The sequence below is a fragment of the Mauremys mutica genome, chromosome 2 (genome assembly GCF_020497125.1).
Source record: "Mauremys mutica isolate MM-2020 ecotype Southern chromosome 2, ASM2049712v1, whole genome shotgun sequence".
Taxonomy (NCBI): Eukaryota; Metazoa; Chordata; order Testudines; family Geoemydidae; genus Mauremys; species Mauremys mutica.
This window is the reverse complement of record NC_059073.1, coordinates 161,443,295-161,465,822: the sequence shown is the minus strand read 5'-3', so window position 1 is coordinate 161,465,822 and position 22,528 is coordinate 161,443,295. Positions and strand designations below refer to the sequence as shown.

Sequence of the window (22,528 nt, the reverse complement as noted above, 5' to 3'; positions counted from 1 at the left end):
CAGATTCTTCACAAGGAAGTGTCCCTGGCCTTTTTAACTCATATTAACTATGTATTTACTTTATGAAAGTTGGAGAAAACATTGTGAAAACGTAAAACATTGGCTGCCCAACTTCTGGGCTGGCAAAAGCTATACTGACTCACAGGAAAAAAAAAAAGCAGGAGAATCTTAGTACAACATATGGTCAGTCTATACCAGGGGTCGGCAACCTTTCAGAAGTGGTGTGCCAAGTTCACTGTAATTTAACGTTTCTCGTGCCAGTAATACATTTTAACGTTTGTAGAAGGTATCTCTCTATGTCTATATTATATAAATTAACTATTGTTATTATCTGAGGTCCTGGCCACTGGTCCTGCTCAGGCCACTGCCAGCTGAGTAAATGAAACCCCAGACCGGCAGCAGGCTGAGCGGGACTGGTGGCTGGAACCCTAGACAAGGATCCCAGGCCCTGCTCAGCCCACTGCTGGTCTGGGGTTCTGACCACCAACTCCTGCCAGCCAGGATCCTGGCTGCCAACCCCCCTCAGCCCACTACCAGCCTGGGATTCTGCTCACCCAGGCTGGCAGGAGGCAGAGTGGGGCCGGCAGCTGGGCTCCTGACTGGCAGCCGGAACCCCGGAGTAGCAGTAGGCTGAGTGCTGCCGGCACCCCAGACTGGCAGCAGACTGAGCCACTCAACCCCCACCAGCCCTGCTCAGCCCGCTGCCGGCTGAGTGAATGGAACCCCAGGCTGACAGCAGGTTGAGTGGTTCAGCTGGCCTGCTCAGCCCGCTGTCAGCCTGGGGTTCCTTGGGGGTCCCCAGGCCAGCAGCAGGTGCTGAGTGGGGCCGACGGCCAGTATCCCAGCTGGCAATAGGGCAGCAGCCGGAACCCCAGAGCAGTGATGGGCTGAGCCGCTCAGCCTGCCGCCGCCTACCATCAAAAATCAGCTCACCTGCCACCTTTGGCGTGTGTGCCATAGGTTGCCGACCCCTGCTTTATACACTAGTAAGGAGATGAGCATATTACAGTTGTTGGAGGGCTCTTATCAGGAGTAACAGGCTATAGGAAAGTCAGTCAACATTTTTTGTTTCTCTGATGAAAACTGGCCCACTCCCTGCCTCAAAACAAACCTGTCACTAAAATTGTCAACAACTTAATTTTCTGTTTTTGGCTAAGATATTGATTTAAAAAAAATATATTGAAATTGGATTCAGGATTGTTAGCAAGAATTTTTGGCAAACAAAGTTGTTAAATGACAATCTAAATGGCAACACAGCACTGCTTTCATGCTTGGCTCACCCCCCAGCCTGCTGGTCCAACAGCTGCAGTAAACCCCAAAATCCACCTCTTGGGGTGCAGAGTGGCAACAGCAGCAGCAAACCCTCAGGTCCAATCACAGGCCAATGGGCACCACCACCAGCCCAATGGACCATGGTGAAGTTAGCACAGCATCTGATCTCAGGGACAGGTCACCCATGGAGCCACAGCAGCTCATCCTGCCCTGTGTAGCTCCCCCGGATGAGGTGGATCGCTGGCAGCTGCCAGCCTGGGGGAGAGGCGCTCCCCAGATAGGGTGCCCAGATCCAGATGTCCTGATTTTATAGGGCCAGTCCCAATATTTGGGGCTTTGTCTTATATAGGCACCAATTACCCCCACCTAGAGTGACCAGACAGCAAGTGTGAAAAATCAGGACGGGGTGGGGGTAAAAGGAGCCTATATAAGAAAAAGACCCCCAAATTGGGACTGGCCCTATAAAATAGGGATATCTGCTCACCCTACCCCAACCCCCTGTCCTGATTTTTCACACATCTGGCTAACCCCAGCCCAGCCCTGTGTGACATTCCAGTCCTGGCCGAGGAAGTGAGTTACTTTCACTTTCATTCCTCAGCAGGCAGCCAGCCTCCTCCCCCCACCTACCCCCCAGCACCTCACCCAACCCAGCCCTGACGAAGGGGAGGGAGGAGAGAGAGAGGGATGCTCCTGGGGAGGAGGGAGAAAGGAGGGGGTGCTCCATGGGGCAGGGCGGGAGAAGAATGGATGTTATGGGGGACAACAAAGGATACTGGTTCCAGAGCCGCAGAGCCTGCCTCACCTCACCTCAGCGGGGGGGGGGGAGAGTCACACTCACAGGTGAGCTCCTTCCCCAACCCCTACCCCCTCCCCTTCCCAGAGACCCCAGCAGCCCATCCCCTCCCTCAGCCTGTGCTGCATTCGGCTCTCTCTAGGACCCAGCAGCCTGCTCTTACGTGCTCCACTGCTTCCCGTCTGTCCGGGCTCCCGGCAGTGTGGTGCCCCCAGACCTAGTGGTGCCCTAGGCGGCTGCCTGTTCTGCCTATGCCTAAGGACGGCCCTGACTGTAGGTATAAATGAGTGGTGAATGTTGAAGTTTTAAAGATGCCCACCGTTAAGTGCCAGCTTGACATTTACAATCCACTGTTGTCTCTTCTGCTGTTGATTCTTGGAGTTGAATTTACCATTTTAGAGTCCAGATCTCTAGGGCCTGCTCCCTCTGACAAGCTGTTAGAGCCCTCATTTCACAAGTCTCAGGGCAAAGTAACAGCTTTCCTTACTTGTTCAGGCCTTTGGTTGGGGCAATGTATGTGAGCTGATTTGGTATGTGTCATTTGAAAGGACCTTTTTTTCCCCCAGGGTTTGTATGTTTTAACTAGTGTGAGGTGTTCTGGTGCCATGTAGAAACTTAGAAATAAATCATGTAATGCTGCTATTTAGCAGCAGCAGAGATTATTTTTGTCTTCACTATCTCACAAGTTAATGGTAGAGTGTACAATTTTATACTATATATAAAAATAATAAACAAAACAAAAATTTGTCTAAAATTACCCAGCTACTTTGGAAGGGTTAGTTCTAATGGATACAAATAAGGAAGCATCTGAAATAATTCAGAGCCATATATTTATAGTGTAAGCATGGTAATACTGCCCTATTTTTATATATATATATATATTTTGAGATACTATGTATAAGTTTTGTGTATGTTTTTGGATGAATGTGTACTGATTTATATGAACACAGATAGGTCCTGATCCTGTAAACGTCTAGGCGCATATAGAACTATACTCTTCACATTTGTAAAATGGAGAGGATACAGTAAGTACCTTCCTTTGTAAAGTGCTTTGAGATGTACTGCTGAAAAGAACTAAGTATTATTATTATTAATCCTATTAGAAATTCCATTGACTTAAATTCAGTGAGTAAAGCTATGCACATGCTTAAGTATTTAGAGGATCAGGCAACACTGAATGAAAAAATTATATGCATCTTGATCCACATTTACAAAGGTATTTAGATGCCTAAATATACAGATAGCATGGGAAGGACTGTATGTATCCTTTTCACCCCCACAGGGTTAGGGTGAATGGTGCTATGCAATCAGTTGACCTTCCCCAACCCTCAGCCCTTACATGTAGCCATAGGTTTATATTTCTGTGGATCAATATCCTTACCTACAGTTATAATACAGAACATTTTCAGTGCAGCATGCATGTCATAAAGAATATCAATAAGAAATGAAGAAGTGATATGCACAAGTCAATCTTCCAAATAGCATTATGAATAATAGATTTAATTTTACTGTATAAACTGAATGTATGAATGAGAACTGTAGTGAAGATACTGAACAGAAAGGATACCAACTGTAAATGTTCATTTGCATAAAAATACAAGTAATTTTCCATTCATCTATGTACTGTAAGGCAGATTTTGTTTCAAGCAAGGAAGAGAATACAAAAAGGAAAATTACCTCCTTCACTGGGAAAATTCTGCTGAAAGGGATAGTTTACTGTGCCTTCGTGCTTAACACCCAATATTCAGAGGACTCTGAATGAGCGGGTGACCATAACTCTGGACTGTTAATGTTATTTTTCAGTGATTCTTGGAACACTGAAGAAGTTTCAGGAGATTAGAAGTACCGGTAAGCTAAATGTTGTGCCAATATTTAAAAAAGGGTAAACGTGATTACTCCAGTAATTATAGGCCTATCCGTATGACTTAAATCCTGGGCAAAATAATTGAATGGCTAATATGGGGATTTGGTTAATCAAACTAAAGGAGGATAATATAATTAATGCCAATCAACATGGGGGGTAATAGATCTTGTAAAGCAAGCTGAATATCTTTTTTTTTAATGTGAATACAAGTTTGGTTGATAAAGATAATAGCACTGATCCCAAAACAAAACAAAACAAAAAGTCTGGGGATTTGTCCTGCTTTGCGCAGGGGGTTGGACTAGATGATCTCCTGAGGTCCGTTCCAACCCTGATATTCTTTGATTCTATGATACCTAGACTTTCATAAGAAATACCTTTTATTGAACCAACTACTGGCGAGAGATACCAGTTTTCAGTGTAAGCTCGAAAGCTTGTCTCTCTCACCAAGAAAAGTTGGTCCAATAAAAAATATTATCTCACCCACCTTGTGTCTCTAATATCCTGGGACCGACACAGTTACAACAACACTGCATAGACTTCTGTAAGGCATTTGAATTGGTAGTGCACAACATTTTGCTTAAGAAACTAGAATGATGAAAAAAGTCAACAAGGCACACATTAAATAAACTAAAAACTGGCTAACTGATAGGACTCAAAATGCAATAGTAAACAGAGAATTATCATCAAATGGATGTGTTTCTTGTAGTCTCCTGCAGTGATTAGTTTTTGGCCTTACACTATTTAACAATTGTATTATTAATGACCTGGAAGAAAACATAAAATCATTACTAGGAACAAAGAATGAAGGCCATCCTTATAGTTTAGGAGACTCTATCCTGGGAAGCACTGACTCTGAATAGGGTTTGGGGGAATTATGATGGATAATGAGCTGAACATGAGCTCCCAATGTGATGCTGCAGCCCAAAGGGCTAATTAGATCATTGTATGTATAAACAGGGGAATCTTGAATAGGAGTACACAGATTATATTATCTCTATATCTGGCACTAAAGCAACTGTTACTGGAATACTGTGGCCAGTCTGGTGTCCGAAATTAATGAAAGATGTTGAAAAACTGGAGAGGGTACAGAGAAGAGCCATGAGAATTATTATAGGATTATAAAACATGCCTTATTGACAGGGGTGGCTTTAGACATTTCACCGCCCCAAGCACCGCGGCATGTCGCGGATGGCGCTCTGCCGGTCGCCGGTGCCGTGGCTCCGGTGGACCTCCCTCAGGCGTGCCTGCGGGAGGTCCACCGGAGCCATCTGCCACCCTCCCGGCGACCAGCAGAGCGCCCCCCCGCAGCATGCCACCCCAAGCACACGCTTGGCATGCTGGGGCCTGGAGCCACCCCTGCTTATTGATAGACTCAAGGAACTCTATCTATTCAGCTTATCAACGAAAAGATTATGGGGTGACTTGATCACAGTACCTACATAGAGAACACAAATTTGATAGCAGAGGGGTCTTCAATCTAGCAGACAAAGGTATAACAAGATACTATGTTTGGAAATTGAAGCTAGACAAATTCAGACTGGAAATAAGGCGTAAAATTTTAACGGTGAGTGTAATTGACCAAAATTTTAAATTCATGATTGTACCTTTCCTCCTCCCCCCAAGGGAGATGTTCTAGTTCAAGCACGAATTAATGCAGTGAAGTTCTATGGCCTGTGTTATGCAGCAGGTCTGACTGGATGATCACAATGGTCCCTTCTGGCTTTATAATCCATGAATCTATGAATAACTCCTGACACCATCTTCTCTACTCCTATTGTGTTAGGCAATAGAGTCAATTTAGCTTCAGTATTCATGGAGTTTCACTAAGAATTCTTCTTAACTGTATATAGTGGAAAGAATCACTACACCCAAAATTCTCAAGCACAGAGAATGCCATGAAGCCAAGCGAGGTGAAGTGGCCCCTTAACACCCTTGTAGTCACAGGACAAAAAAGTTGGTTAGAGGGTGTGACAGTGTACCCCATAAGTCTTCATGGGAATATGCTTATTAATGTATATATAATATAACTGGAATATGTTTTATGCTACATATGCCATACAACATATCTCTGTAAAGGTTACATAAGAACATAAGAACATAAGAAAGGCCGTACCGGGTCAGACCAAAGGTCCATCTAGCCCAGTATCTGTCTACCGACAGTGGCCAATGCCAGGTGCCCCTGAGGGAGTGAACCTAAAAGGCAACGATCAAGTGATCTCTCTCCTGCCATCCATCTCCATCCTCTGACGAACAGAGGCTAGGGACACCATTCTTACCCATCCTGGCTAATAGCCATTTATGGACTTAGCCACCATGAATTTATCCAGTCCCCTTTTAAACATTGTTATAGTCCTAGCCTTCACAACCTCCTCAGGTAAGGAGTTCCACAAGTTGACTGTGCGCTGCGTGAAGAAGAACTTCCTTTTATTTGTTTTAAACCTGCTGCCTATTAATTTCATTTGGTGACCCCTAGTTCTTGTATTATGGGAATAAGTAAATAACTTTTCCTTATCCACTTTCTCAACATCACTCATGATTTTATATACCTCTATCATATCCCCCCTTAGTCTTCTCTTTTCCAAACTGAAGAGTCCTAGCCTCTTTAATCTTACCTCATATGGGACCCTCTCTAAACCCCTAATCATTTTAGTTGCTCTTTTCTGAACCTTTTCTAGTGCTAGAATATCTTTTTTGAGGTGAGGAGACCACATCTGTACACAGTATTCGAGATGTGGGCGTACCATGGATTTATATAAGGGCAATAATATATTCTCAGTCTTATTCTCTATCCCCTTTTTAATGATTCCTAACATCCTGTTTGCTTTTTTGACCGCCTCTGCACACTGCGTGGACATCTTCAGAGAACTATCCACGATAACTCCAAGATCTTTTTCCTGACTCGTTGTAGCTAAATTAGCCCCCATCATGTTGTATGTATAGTTGGGGTTATTTTTTCCAATGTGCATTACTTTACATTTATCCACATTAAATTTCATTTGCCATTTTGTTGCCCAATCACTTAGTTTTGTGAGATCTTTTTGAAGTTCTTCACAATCTGCTTTGGTCTTAACTATCTTGAGTAGTTTAGTATCATCTGCAAACTTTGCCACCTCACTGTTTACCCCTTTCTCCAGATCATTTATGAATAAATTGAATAGGATTGGTCCTAGGACTGACCCTTGGGGAACACCACTAGTTACCCCTCTCCATTCTGAGAATTTACCATTAATTCCTACCCTTTGTTCCCTGTCCATTAACCAGTTCTCAATCCATGAAAGGACCTTTCCTTTTATCCCATGACAGCTTAATTTACGTAAGAGCCTTTGGTGAGGGACCTTGTCAAAGGCTTTCTGGAAATCTAAGTACACTATGTCCACCGGATCCCCCTTGTCCACATGTTTGTTGACCCCTTCAAAGAACTCTAATAGATTAGTAAGACACGATTTCCCTTTACAGAAACCATGTTGACTATTGCTCAAGAGTTTATGTTTTTCTATGTGTCTGACAATTTTATTCTTTACTATTGTTTCAACTAATTTGCCCGGTACCGACGTTAGACTTACCGGTCTGTAATTGCCGGGATCACCCCTAGAGCCCTTTTTAAATATTGGCGTTACATTAGCTAACTTCCAGTCATTGGGTACCGAAGCCGATTTAAAGGACAGGTTACAAACCTTAGTTAATAGTTCCGCAACTTCACATTTGAGTTCTTTCAGAACTCTTGGGTGAATGCCATCTGGTCCCGGTGACTTGTTAATGTTGAGTTTATCAATTAATTCCAAAACCTCCTCTAGTGACACTTCAATCTGTGACAGTTCCTCAGATTTGTCACCTACAAAAGCCAGCTCAGGTTTGGGAATCTCCCTAACATCCTCAGCCGTGAAGACTGAAGCAAAGAATCCATTTAGTTTCTCCGCAATGACTTTATCGTCTTTAAGCGCTCCTTTTGAATTTTGATCATCAAGGGGCCCCACTGGTTGTTTAGCAGGCTTCCTGCTTCTGATGTACTTAAAAAACATTTTGTTATTACCTTTGGAGTTTTTGGCTAGCCGTTCTTCAAACTCCTCTTTGGCTTTTCTTATTACACTCTTGCACTTAAGTTGGCAGTGTTTGTGCTCCTTTCTATTTGCCTCACTAGGATTTGACTTCCACTTTTTAAAGGAAGTCTTTTTATCTCTCATTGCTTCTTTTACATGGTTGTTAAGCCACGGTGGCTCTTTTTTAGTTCTCTTACTGTTTTTCTTAATTTGGGGTATACATTGAAGTTGGGCCTCTATTATGGTGTCTTTAAAAAGGGCCCACGCAACTTGCAGGGATTTCACTTTAGTCACTGTACCTTTTAACTTTTGTCTAACTAACCCCCTCATTTTTGTATAGTTCCCCCTTTTGAAATTAAAGGCCACAGTGTTGGGCAGTTGAGATGTTCTTCCCCTCACAGGGATGTTGAATGCTATTGTATTATGGTCACTATTTCCAAGCGGTCCTGCTATAGTTACCTCTTGGACCAGCTCCTGTGCTCCACTCAAGATTAAATCTAGAGTCGCCTCTCCCCGTGTGGGTTCCCGTACCAGCTGCTCCATGAAGCAGTCATTTAAAGTATCGAGAAATTTTATCTCGGCATTTCGTCCTGAAGTGAAATGTTCCCAGTCAATATGGGGATAATTGAAATCCCCCACTATTATTGGGTTCTTAATTTTGATAGCCTCTCTAATTTCCCTTAGCATTTCATCATCACTATTACTGTCCTGGTCAGGTGGTCGATAATAGATCCCTACTGTTATATTTTTACTAGAGCATGAAATTTCTATCCATAGAGACTCTATGGAACCTGTGGATTCGCTTAAGATTTTTACTTCATTTGAATCTACACTTTCTTTAACATATAGTGCCACTCCTCCCCCTGCACGGCCTGTTCTGTCCTTCCGATATATTTTGTACCCCGGAATGATTGTGTCCCATTGATTACTCTCAGTCCACCAGGTTTCTGTGATGCCTATTATATCTATATCCTCCTTTATCACAAGACACTCTAGTTCACCCATCTTATTATTTAGACTTCTGGCATTTGTGTACAAGCACTTTAAAAACTTGTCCCTGTTTATTAGCCTACCTTTTTCTGATGTGCCAGATTCTTTTTTATGTGACTGTTTATCATCTGATCCAGCCCTTACATTATACTTCTCATTCCTCTGCTCCTGACTATAACCTGGAGATTCTCTATCATCAGACTCTCCCCTAAGAGAAGTCTGTGTCCGATCCACACGCTCCTCTGCAGCAGTCGGCTTTCCCCCATCTCCTAGTTTAAAAACTGCTCTACAACCTTTTTAATGTTTAGTGCCAGCAGTCTGGTTCCACTTTGGTTTAGGTGGAGCCCATCTCTCCTGTATAGGCTCCTCCCATCCCAGAAGTTTCCCCAGTTCCTAATGAACGTGAACCCCTCCTCTCTACACCATCGTCTCATCCACGCATTGAGACTCTGAAGCTCTGCCTGCCTACCTGGCCCTGCGCGTGGAACTGGGAGCATTTCTGAAAATGCCACCATAGAGGTCCTGGATTTCAGTCTCTTCCCTAGCAGCCTAAATTTGGCTTCCAGGACATCTCTCCTACCCTTCCCTATGTCATTGGTACCTACATGTACCACGACCACCGGCTCCTCCCCAGCACTACACATAAGTCTATCTAGATGCCTCGAGAGATCCGCAACCTTCGCACCAGGCAGGCAAGTCACCATACGGTTCTCCCGGTCATCACAGACCCAGCTATCTACATTTCTAATAATCGAATCTCCCATTACTAACACCTGCTTTTTCCTAGAAACTCGAGTTCCCTCCCCCGGAGAGGCAACCTCAGTGCGAGAGGTAACCCCAGCACCATCTGGAAGGAGGGTCCCAACTACGGGAAGGTTTCCCTCTGCTCCCATTGACTGCTCTACTTCCCTGAGCCCTTCTTCCTCCTCAACAGCACAGGAGCTGTCTAAGCGGAGGTGGGACAATTCTACAGTGTCCAGGAAAGCCTCATCAACATACCTCTCTGCCTCTCTCAGCTCCTCCAGTTCCGCCACCCTGGCCTCCAAAGTCCGTACATGGTCTCTGAGGGCCAGGAGCTCCTTGCACCGACTGCACACGTACGCCACCCGCCCACAGGGCAGGTAATCATACATGCGACAGTCAGCGCAATAAACTGGATAGCCCCCACTCTGCTGCTGGGCTTCTGCCTGCATTGTCTCCTAGTTAGTGAAAGGGTGGTTTACGGAAAGTAGTTTTAGAATGTAGTTTGGTATATAGGTTTTAGGGTTTTAGGGGGGGCTACAGGGAAGGGGTTAGGGCCGGCAAGGGACTCCCACTCCCTTCCCACTCCCCCTCTAAACTCCCTTGCGAAACTCCCTGTTAGCAGCCCCTGTTCACTGATCTACTGAATCTATTAATCCTATATGTATGCATGTATCGTTTTTGTATTGGAAGTTATGAATATTTGCTGGGCACTGGCTTGATTTTTAAGCAGCCTTTGTAAAGCATTTGGTCAGCTTCTTGACAAAGGAATGTGCAAATTAAGTGCCCAATCAAGAAGCACTTAAGGGACAATGGAACTTGGGAGACTCCAATCCACATAAGAAGTCTACATGAGGACGTTCAAGGTAGCAGGTAAGCCATGGCTGCTGCCTGTAAAAACTGAGTCATGCATGGACATGTGACTTGCTCATGTGACTCCAAAACTCCATCTTGGAGCTGGACTTTGCATAGGAGAGAGGAAGGGGTCTCCACCCACAAGAGAAAGTCTACTTAGACCCTTAGGAGACCTCTCCATTTTGTCTTCAGCTGGCTCAAGAGATAGCCTCTCCACCCCCAAGGATACCTGAAAGAAACTGGAACAAAGGACAGTAACTAAAGGGGGTGTGAGTGATTGCTGGTCCCAGACTAGAAGGAGACTAGTCTGTAAAAGGAAGCTTATTTGGTGAGGTTTTTATCTGAATTCAGTTTTCTTAGACACAGACTTGAGTGTTCTATTTTATTTTGTTTGGAAATTCACTTTGTTCTGTCTGCTATTACTTGGAACCACTTAAATCCTACTTTCTGTATTTAATAACATCACTTTTTACTTATTAATTAACCTAGAGTATGTTTTAATACCTGGTGTGTGTGTGTGTGCGGGGGAGCGGGGGAACAGCTGTGCATATCTCTCTATCAGTGTTATAGAGGGCGAACAATTTATAAGTTTACCCTGTATAAGCTTTATGCAGGGTAAAACAGATTTATTTGGGGTTTAGACCCCACTGGGAGCTGGGCATCTGAGTGTTAAAGAAAGGAACACTTCTGTAAGTTGCTTTCAGTTAAGTCTGCAGCTTTGGGGCACGTGGTTCAGACTCCGGGTCTGTGTTGGAGCAGACTGGCATGTCTGGCTCAACAAGACAGGCTGCTGGAGTCCCAAGCTGGCAGGGAAAGCAGGAGTAGAAGTAGTCTTGGCACATCAGTTGGCAGTTCCCAAGGGGGGTTCTGTGATCCAACCTGTCACAGAGGGTTACAGACTGTTGCAATAAGCCATAAATCCAGTGTCTTTAAATCACGATCTTAATAAAGACACTGGATTTATGGCTTATTACAACCATCTGTAACTCACTCCCCACCCCAACCCTGTCCTATGCCTACAGGGGTGTTAATGGGCCACTTTACCTTGAATAATCCCTTAGAATATGTGCTATTTGTGCTAAACTATCTGTTTGATCTTGTATTTAGCTGTGAAACTCTCAGTACATTTCCCAGTCTTGAAGAAGAGCTCTGTGTAGCTTGAAAGCCTGTCTTTTTCACCAACAGAAGTTGGTCGAATAAAATATTTTCCTCACCCACCTTCTCTTGCTAATATCCTGGGCTAAAACAACACTGCATACATAAGAAAAAGCACTCAGCCAATAAACACCAAATCAGAATTATTCACAATCTTCAATTTGAACTTTCATTAGCTGTTCTGTTTTTACTTTTAATTATTTGTGCGGCAGTTGTAATTGAAAACAAATCCATTTTGGGGAGCCTTGTGTGGAAAGAGAATGGATCATTTGGGATCATTAAGACAGAGCATAGTTAAGACCCCTTATACTAGTCAGCAAGATGGACCTAAATTCTCCAGCAAGATCCCTGGATTCTGCAGTAACCTGGTGCAACAAACTGGAAATGTTGTGTCAGCTTCATTTAGACATTTTAAATGGAGGATTTAATTAAATATGCAAATTATACAGTCAGTACAGTAACTTTGTATATAAAATTCAATTTGTTTTATGCTGTTTCCACATTTTCAGTTTTCAGTGTGCATGGTAGGTATTGTAAGTATGAATCTGAATGTTTGGGTAGTGGACAGATGAGACTGGTGGTTCCCAAGGGGGTAAAGAGAGGAGATTTTGGATTCTGAAATAAATGGGATTTTTTGCTAAAACGATTTGAACTGAATTAGTTAATGCTGACATTAAAATTGTCATGTTTTGGTTTCAGAATTACCACCTATTTCACATTACCACCATAACTGTGCCACTGTAGAATTGTAGTATAGATACTTAGAGTGATGGAAGGGGTTCTTCAGTCGCTGTAGGAACTCCACCTTCCCAACTGGCGGAACCTAGGCTGACACAAACATTCTTCCATCAACCTAACTGCATCCACACGAGGGGTTAGGTTGGCCTAGCTATGGCACTCAGGGATGTGAATTTCTCACACCCCTGAGTGCCATAGTTATGTTTACCCTAACTTTTAAGTTTAGGCTAAGCCTTAGGCTAGCTACACACTCAGGCAGATATCACAGCAGCAGTCAGAAATAGATTGCGTTTTCAAGGTTATTCTCAGAACCATGAGGGTTATTTTAAAATCAAAGCTTAGATGGAGCAGAGCTTTGTGGAAGGTATGCATTCTGCGACTGCAGAATTACAGAGAATTCAAGGCCGCACGTATAGTAAATAGTCTATTTTCTTGTCATTAAAATAAATTCAGTACTGGAGAAAGCTTATGCTCGAGTGTGTCCTTATCTTCCACAAAATGTGAGGTTATTTATGCTGGCAGCATTTGATCTTTTATGAGGAAGGCTGATGATTCAGTGTAAGAGTGTTTCAGGTATTCATTGATTCAGAATAAATTCTTTACAAGTGGAAATAAAACCATAATTTGAGCAGTGGTGTGAACTAAAAATCCACTTTGCAGATTTTGACAGCTGTTTAATCAAGCTAATGCCCAGGAAGCAAAGCACTGCAACTCAAAGATGCATATTTAGCAAAATGTTAAATATGTATTCAGTTGTGCCACATGATCTCCAAATATCTGGATATCCAGGGGCAATACCACATTGTAGATCAGAAAAGGGGCACCTGAGAAAATGTTTATTGGTTTTTTTTTTTAAGCACAGACGGTAAGTAAAACTCTCTGCATGGTGTTAGACAACATCATGGTGAAATAACATTTCTATAAACTACTACTAACTATGTTTTATAGCTATAGACTCATGGCTAGATCTGAAGGCATGGTTCCAAGCTGGAGCCCTTATGCTAATATGGTCAATCAAGCACATCAAGTCCAGAAATGCCTTAGTCCTTATTAGTCAGTAAATATACACTGTAAGAAAGAAATCCTGGATATCTCTGTGGATGTTATTAATTCTTTAGTTGTACCAAAGCACAACTAGGTAGTTGAAATCCCTCATGACCAATACACTGACCTTTTATAAGCTCCTTATCTGCAAAAACACTCCTGCCCTGCATCTCACCCTGTCCAGGGGGCTGGCAGCAACATCCAAGAATCAGTTTCTGTGCTTATTCTGTGCTTAGATCATTGTTTTCAAAAATAGCCTCTGGTTTTGGGTCCCCAGTTTGAAGATACCTTGTATGTGATTTTCAGATATCCCAAACACCCATAACTTTACATAAGAGAGAGCTACAGATATTCAGCATATTGGAAAATCAGGACCACAGTGTCTCGAACACCCAAAACACACACACATTCAGAATTAAAGGCATCTTTGAAAATGTTAGCTTTTGAGTGACTTGCCTTATTTAAATGTTAGATAAAAGCATTAAACAGTGGTTAGTCATCTAGTACGCTATGACTGCTGTTTATTACACCGCGCATAATTAGAGCTGGATTACATTTTTCAGAGAAATCATTTTTGCAATGAAAAAAGCAGCTTCGGTTGACTTTAAACTATTTGTGAATTTGACATGAATACAACAATTAATTTTATAGATAGATAAAAATATGTCAGACTACATTCAAAAATGACCAGAGGAGGAGTCCACCTTATGACTTTTATCCCAGTGGTTGGTGCACTTTCGGGGAATGTGGGAGAGTCAACTTTGACTCCTCACTTTGGAATGGGGATTTGAAGCTAGGTTTCCTCCCATCCACATGAGTGCCCTAACCACCAGACCACAGGGCATTCTAGGGTGGGTCTCTCTCCACTTCTCCTGTGGCAGGTGTTCCACTTTGTATAAAATACTTGAATAGTCACTGGGAAAGAGAGAGAGAAATAGAGAGAGAGAGAGAGAGCAAGAAAGCAATACTATAGCCTGGTGGTTAGAGCACTCACCTGGCAGAAGGGGAAACCCAACTTCAGCATAGACTATGAGTGACTTGGGACAGGAACAGTCTCTTTGTGCTCAACACTCTACAGACATCTAACAATGGGGCCCAGGTGTTACCACAATAAATTAACTTCATTTTTAATAGCTAAGACATGTATACTAGATCACATCTTTCTATAGCAGGGGTTCTCAAACTGGGGGTCTTGAGCAGTGCAAGATGGTATATTCCTGATGTACAAGGCTGGGAGCTGGGGGGCGATTTGTCTGGTGCCTTCCTCTGTGTGATTCATGAGTGGCTCTGTGCACATTCATGCAATCTAGCTGGGTGTGGGGCTCCACATGCAGTTGTGCTGAGTGATAACAGGTCCTGAAGGGGTTTGCTACTTGTCACTAGCAAAGCATTGTGAGAAACAGCCCAGACTGGAGAGTTAAGGGGGCACAGTGATCTCATAGTCCCAGGCTGCACCCTGGGGATCCCATCCCAATTTATATCTGGACTAATTACTTATGCCATGGTCATTTTCCCTTCCTACTCAGCTGGTATGGCAAATTAATTTTGGTAAGGCGAGCAGGGATGAAATTTTCACATTGATTTTTGGGCACTACTACTATGGACAGAGTTATCTCAGGTTTTGCACAGGGTCGCAGATATTCCCAAACCAGTCTTCTTCAGTATGCAGCCCAAGTAGCCCAGTTGTGTTCTCGGGAGCTCTAGTGAAGTTGGTTAGGAAAGAATCCTCCTCCTACCTTAGATTCTTCCTGAAGTTTCAGGGCTTCAGTAACTCCTCCCTCTCCCCCATCCCACCATTATGTTTCTTCTCTGTATGGGAAAGTGGCTTGTGGACTGCCCAATATCTGAAGGAAACGTTCCAGAATAATGTTCATGGAAGTGTGAGCAAAATTTGGCCCGACATCTTCTGAATGACTGATAGAAGTCACTGCTTCAGGAGAATAAAGGCAGTGTTCTATCCTCAGATACATATCTATTAGTCCCATACTTAGCTGACAGGTGACCATGCAGATTTGAAGGAAGAATGTGGCCTTTTTGATTAAAAATTAAATAAAATGGGTATGAGGTGGACTGAAATAGCATCAGAAATAGGGGAGGTTAACAAATTTCAAAAACTAGTATTTTCATTAACAGTGATGAGAAATGAGGGGATGCAGAGAACATAATGGAAGAAATAAGACCCTTATACAGAAGAATATGATAGGATTTTATAATTATAGTTGTGATCTGAAATATGTGCTTTGGCTCTTCTAGCATAAAAGCAAGATCTAGTAGTAACCAATATCCTCAATAAATTACCCGTGGTCCCACCTCTCTCTCTAACTGACAAGTAAACTCCATTCTTCCTTTTACTTCTAAGCTCCTTGTCAGCTGACTGGGATGAGGATGGTCTAGCCTAGTTGCTGGAGTGGGCATCAGGCCTAGTGGTCTGAGCAGGCATTAGTAGTCAGGAGCCAAAACCAGAGGGAAGAAACTGGAGCAAGCCAGATGCCAGGCAAGGGGGACAGGGTTCAGGGCAGGGACAGATCAGAGGAAAGGCTGGGAGCAAGGCAGGAGCAGCAGGCACAAGAGAACTAGGGCCCTACCAAATTCACAGTCCATTTTGGTCAATTTCACGGTCACAGGATTTTAAAAATGGTAAATTTCATGATTTCAGATATTTAAATCTGAATTTTCATGGTGCTGAAACTGTTGGGGTCCTGACCCAAAAGGGGATAGTAGGGAGGTCGCAGTATTGCCACCTTCACTTCTGCACTGCTGCTGGCAGCAGTGCTGCCTTCAGAGCTGGATGGCTGGAGTGTGGCACTGATGGCCAGGAGCTCAGCTCTGAAGGCAGCATCACTGCCAGCAGCAGCACAGAAATAAGGATGGCATGGTATGGTATTGCCACTCTTACTTCTGCGCTGCTGCCTTCAGAGCTGGGTGCCTGGCCAGCAGCCGCCGCTCTCCGGCCGCCTAGCCATGAAGGCAGTGCAGAAGTAAAGATGGCAATACCATGAACCCCCTAAAATGACCTTGCAAACCACCCTCCTCCCCCATGGCTTCAATTTGGATTGGAACCCCCAGTTTTACAAATGCTGGTCTCCCCTGTGAAATCTGTATATTATAGCATAAAAGTATACAAAAGACCAGATTTCACAGGGGAGACCAGATTTCATGGTCTGTGATGCATTTTTTCATGACTGTGAATTTGGTAGGATCCTAAAGATAGCACAGGAACAGGCACTGTGGTGGGCGTCAGCATTAAGAAGCCAATGAGTTGCTGCTGCTGGATTAATTGCCAATCAGGTGGTGTGGCTAATCAGGCAGCCTGCTGCAGGCCAGCTGTACTGATGAGGCTGCCTGGAGACTAGCTCTGTTGCAGCCTCTGATTCCTGACACTCCTTGAACAGACAATGCACAATTTCTGCTTTGATTTTTGTCACATGTAACTCCTCATGATCTCCTTCAAACTGGCTTCTGCCCACCTCACTCCACTGAAACTGCTCTCTCTGAAAATGCTCCCAAAAGACCTCTTTCAGAGCAAGCCTGGAAACCTGAACCCCATCCTTTGATCACTATAGCCTTCAATACCGGTTTAATCACTCCCTCTTCCTTGTCACACTCTCCTCTCTTGGTTCCTCCTTAGTTTGATTGTCCCTACAATGCTGTGACAACAACAAAAATTAAGCTTCTCTTTCTGTTGGAGCATATTTTTGTATTATGGTGTGTATTTTTGGTAACTGGCCAAACCATGCTGTAATGAAATGTGAATTTCCTATCCTTGTAATGTAATCTTTCAATAAGCAGTTGTTACCCCAATAAGATACAGTAGAATCTCAGCGTTACAAACACCTTGGTAATGGAAGTTGTTTGTAACTCTGAAATACATGGGAGGTGGGTGAACCACCATCGCTGAGAGGCTAGCCCCGCAGCCTGGCCCACCCCTTCTGCCTAAGGCCCTGCTCCTCCTGCCCCCTTCCCCCTCAAGCCCAGATCCCTCCTCCCCACAACTGCCAGCCTCCCACCCAAGCTCCAGTGCACCGGGCAGGCAGTGCACACCTGGCCCCTCAGAGCACCGGGCAGGCAGTGCACAGCCCCTCCCTGAGCCAGAGAGGCAGGTGGCATGCAGACCCCGTTCCCCCCAGCCCTGGAGCGCTGGGTGGTGCGTCCTCAGTGCCAGGGGACACCCCAGCACTGGGCAGCCCCAGCTACCCCATGTCCCAGTGGCCTTAATCCCAGCCAGCTTTCCTTCCCAGAAAAGAATGGAGCAGCCTGCCTGGACCGGACTAGCAGCAAGAGGGGCCCTCCACACAGAGCATGGGCGGGGCAACATGGGACTGTTTGGGGAGTCACAGCCTTCCCCTGCCTATTAGACTCACCGCCCAGGCTGAAATGTTTGTAACTCTGAACAAAACATTATGGTTAGTCTATCAAAAGTTTACAACTGAACATTGACTTAATACAGCTTTGAAACTTTATTATGCAGGGAAAAAATGCTGCTTTTCCTTTATTTTTTTTTAGTAGTTCACATTTAAAACAGTACTGCACTGTATATGTTTCGTTTTGTTTTTTGTGTCTGCTACTGCCTGATTGTGTATTTCCAGTTCCAAATGAAGTGTGTGGTTGACTAGTCAGTTCATAACTCTGGTGTTCATAACTCTGGGTTCTATCATAAATGCTGCCTTTTTCATTTTCACAACTGTCCAACTCAATTTCATTTACAGTCCTAAAAGACTACAAAGTAGTTCTGCGACTATTGAGTGAAAATCCTTTCAAAAGCCTGGGGTATTGTCCAATTAACTTTTGTTAGCTTAGAAGTTTGGTTAACAAACATAGACACCAGAAAGACTTTAACTGATGGAGGGAAATATGTAGGTAACAGGAAGTGGGGTTAACAGCAAGGGGAAATTCCTTTAAAAATCTACTTTACCAGTCTCAATTTGCAAATGTAAAGTTTCTTAAGTGCCATGAAGGAGAGGTTTTGGGATCTTTTTAACAGATATATATAAGAAGATAGCAAGTAACCAGAATTGAACAGAACACTGAAAAGGAATTTAAAATCCCTACCTAGCCCCATAAAATTCAGGAAATAGAGTTAGAAATGGTGATATTGCAATCTCTTTGCTGTCACACTCAGATCAGAAAATGATATAAAAGGCTATTAAACAGAATAAAAGGATAGTTTATCTGGGCATGTTTTCTGAAATGCCTCACAATAAACACAGGCAGTTTCCTGAAAAAGATATATTGACAGAGGCTCTACATCAGCTATACAAAACCTTCTGAAATTAACTGTAATTGCAGTGGATAAAAGTTGCTTTCTATGAACTATAATGAGGCAAACATCCTTATGCTAAGAAAAGTATGGTAGGAATGAACAGTACAGTAGGACAGCTTGGGATCCTTGTCTAGATCTACACTTTTGAAACATGATCAAATGGATGAAAGTCTTAAGGATATGTAACAAGCGTTTCAGTGCAAATACTTAAAAAAAACCTTAGATTTTCCCAACCATCCAGTGATTACTTAATTCCTTGCCACCAAAACACTGCTTTAAAAATTATTTAAACACACTAATTTAATTCATTTGCTCTGTTACTCTGCACTTTTTACTGCGCTCAGATGTATTAAATCTGAAATGAGCATTTCCAATTAAGATTTGAGAGCTGTTTTTAATTAAGAGCTGTATTTTTTTAAAGTAAAATATGAGAGTACAATGCATTTCAGGGTAAAAATTTGACATTTATCTTTAAAATTTTAGCATCTCAAAAGGACAAGCTGTCTAGTGAATGGCCAATAGGTACACAAAACACATGCAATAAATTAAAAGGGTAAACACACTGATTTATTTTTTTGTGAAGATAACATGTGTGATGGGTTCCCCCCAGGGTGCCACTTGGAACTGGGGTACCACTGAGACTGGTGGGAGACCCACCAGCCCGGGCTCCCTTTCACACTGTGGTTCTGTGATAAACTTCAAAGTTCTCCAAGCTTGCTCCTTCACCAGTAAACACACAGATAGGGACACACCCAGCTGCAGCTTCACATAGAAGCTGAGATCATCTCTGCATGGGAAGGCTCAGCTAAAGCACCTCCCAGTTCATAAGGCACGTACCTCCCTTTGGAGGGTAAACCCACAATTATACTCTCTTGTACTGCATAGGGAACCGTACAGCATAAGCTCATAAAATTCACCCCCTCCCTCAATGTGGAGAGAGATATGCAACAGCTTTCTGCCCCCAGTTAGGATTTCCACACATAGTTTTTTAGCGAAAACAAAAACAAGTTTATTAACTACAAAAGATAGATTTTAAGTTATTATAAGTGATAGCAAACAGATCAAAGCAGATTACCTTAGTAAATAAACAAACCCACAAACTGAGTTTAACATACTAGATAGGTAGGATATGAATTAGCAAATTCTCACCCTGAGTGATAAATAGGCTGGCAGATTCTTAAAGCACAAGCTGCCTTGGCTTTCCCAGATTTTCATACACAGACTTAAAATCCCTCTAGCCTGAGACCATCACTTCCCACAGTTCAGTCTTTGCCGCTCAGGTATGTTGTTGCAAGGAGAGCGAGGTACCATCATGATGTCATTCTCCCCCTTTTATATTTTCTTCCCATTTGCTGGAAAGCTCTTTTGCTCTGACCTGGGTAAAACAGTTCCCATTGTGTAGTGCAATCTCTGAGAGGTTTCTATTGTACAGAGTTCCTGGGGTAATCCTTGTGCTTATGTACATTTCCTCAATAAGTCATTAACATTGTTTGGCCTTTTTAGTGTCATACCTGAAAGGCTGTTTGTGGGTGTTCTCAACCTCACAATGTGTTTCGGTAACACATACATAGTCAAACTTCATAACTTCACATACAACAGTAGCACATACAATCCAATGTCTAGCAGATCAAGACTTTTAGAATGATACCTCACAAGATGTACTTTGTGCAAAACCTATCCTAATTACACAGCAATGGTGAATATTCGGGTGCCAGGGTCTCACACCATGAAGTTGCATTTCTTTAGCAAAGGGTAAGATTCCAGCTGCTCTTGTGTAGTGTGCAACAGAGAGAGACAACAAGCATCTCACATCTGCCTCTTGCAGTCCTACACAGGTGCTGGCAAGAATTTTAAGGGGCACTGAAGTATCTGCTCTCTCCTAGCAGCCCAATAGCTGTTAGACACCTGAAAGGAGCAGGGAGGGGCTACGGTGATGTTGCACAGAGGCCTGTTTCCATGATGGTAGTTTTGATTTTGTTAGGTGGAAGGCAGGGAGGGAGGAAGCAGAGAGAGAATGGTGTTAAAAAGTAACAAACATAATATAAAATTGTTTATTAAAATAAGCAAAAGTTGGAGACAATAAGGCTGATGTAAACTGGCTGCCACGCTGCCATTGTTTCTCCCACCACAGCTGCACACTGACGGAGGGAGCTGGTATTATGCATTACTGTGTAACTTAGGACCTTTCTTCTAGGAGCATGCTGCAGAGAGAATGTCTGCTCCCTAGTTCTATTCCCTACACCTTCCACAACAGCATCAATTATAAAATTGCACTATTTGCATAGGTGGGCTACTAATGGTCACATGTGTGGAGTGGAGTAGAGCTGCTGCATACCCACATCTCTTCACCCCTACATAAATGACATTTTATCCATGTAATGAACTCACATGTGCTCCCTTATTCACAATGAAACAGAAGGAATCACCTGATCCTGTTGGTTTAAGTTGCTGTACATTTTAAAGCATATGGACACATAGGTTTAAGTTTGACTACACATATAGTCCGGGAGACATAGAATCCCACCTCCCCTCAAGGGGGTTTCCACTGAACAGTGAGTTCCTGTAAAAATAAAATAAAAATAAATAAGAAAATGACACCCCTTCCTGCTACTGTAAGGCTACAGGATTGTACAATACAGATTTCCTCCCTGTCCCAACTATATACATGCATATTCTATTAACAACTAATCACTTTAGGCCCAATACTGCTAGATGATCTCCTATGAGGTGGATGAGAATTATGAACGCAGTCTTCTAATCACTAGATAAAAGCTATCACGGGCAATGGGGAAAAATCTAAAGCAAATGAAACTGAATTGTTGAGCAACGGACAATGGCATTATGCTGAATAACACTTCAGGAGGACACCATTAGAGAGAGTAATTTAGTTATGACCAGACAGTGACTATGCAAAAATGGCACTGTTTTATTCAAGATGTCTGCTATGAATTAACAGAGTTTTTTATCTGTTTATTTTAGTCACAAAAATAAGATTAAATTACCTTTTACTCCTCTTAGCAGAGCAGAGCCATTATACCTGTGGGAGAATGAGCTGGATTCTATGTTGGCTCTCACATTAGGAGTGGAATTGTGAACTAAATTCTACATTCTACCATTGCTTACAACTGGAGAAAAGGGAGTTGCACAGCTGTAAGTGAGGACAAGATTTTGCCTACAGAACCTATTTATTAGTGTTGAAGATTCACCAACCAGAAATAACACAGCTTCACCGTCCAATACCACACTGAGTTTGAAGAGCTTAGAATTAGAAAAAAAAATATCTTGTGCATTGAGCAAATGTGATCTTGAGAGAGAGACACCACAGACATGGAAACCCAGGATGCCATTTGCACACAATGTGCAAAGTAGAGCTGCTCTTTAAGTCTTTAAGTTAAATAAAAACATATTGCACCTGGCCAGTCTTGAGAGCTTTGCTCTTTAATTGTTAAGCAGAGCAGAACAGAGAGATTCAGCTAGCCCAAAAGGAACTTGGGGTATCATTTTCCTTATGGTTAAATTTAACAATAAAGAAACCTTCAGGTGATGCTACAGTAAATGCAGTCAATCAGAACTACATTCCTGAATTTTAGATAATAGAGACAATTTAGCCAAACATATAAATAGCAAAGTAGATAGAAACAGTACAGTCTCCTTTAAAAGCTGCCTATTACAGATCCTATATTCCCAGGCCATATATAAATAATAGATATTGTATTAGTTTATTTGTTAGTAGCAGCAAAGGATAAATTCTCTATGCATGTACAAGGCTATCTGCACCA

The 22,528-nt window shown here is 42.9% G+C and overlaps 1 protein-coding gene and 1 long non-coding RNA gene across 2 annotated transcripts in view; one reads left to right on the top strand and one right to left on the bottom strand.

The window, feature by feature from the left end:
• The window catches only part of CTNND2 (catenin delta 2), a 1,196,137-nt gene that overhangs the window by 1,054,274 nt on the left and 119,335 nt on the right, over positions 1 to 22,528 (bottom strand). The window lies entirely within an intron of this gene.
• LOC123363893 overlaps positions 2,304 to 22,528 on the top strand; it is a 34,226-nt gene continuing 14,001 nt past the window's right edge. Inside the window, exons 1-2 of the long non-coding RNA XR_006576933.1 lie at positions 2,304 to 2,338; positions 3,869 to 3,913. This is a non-coding gene — a long non-coding RNA (uncharacterized LOC123363893). The remainder of the gene's footprint in view (positions 2,339 to 3,868; positions 3,914 to 22,528) is intronic.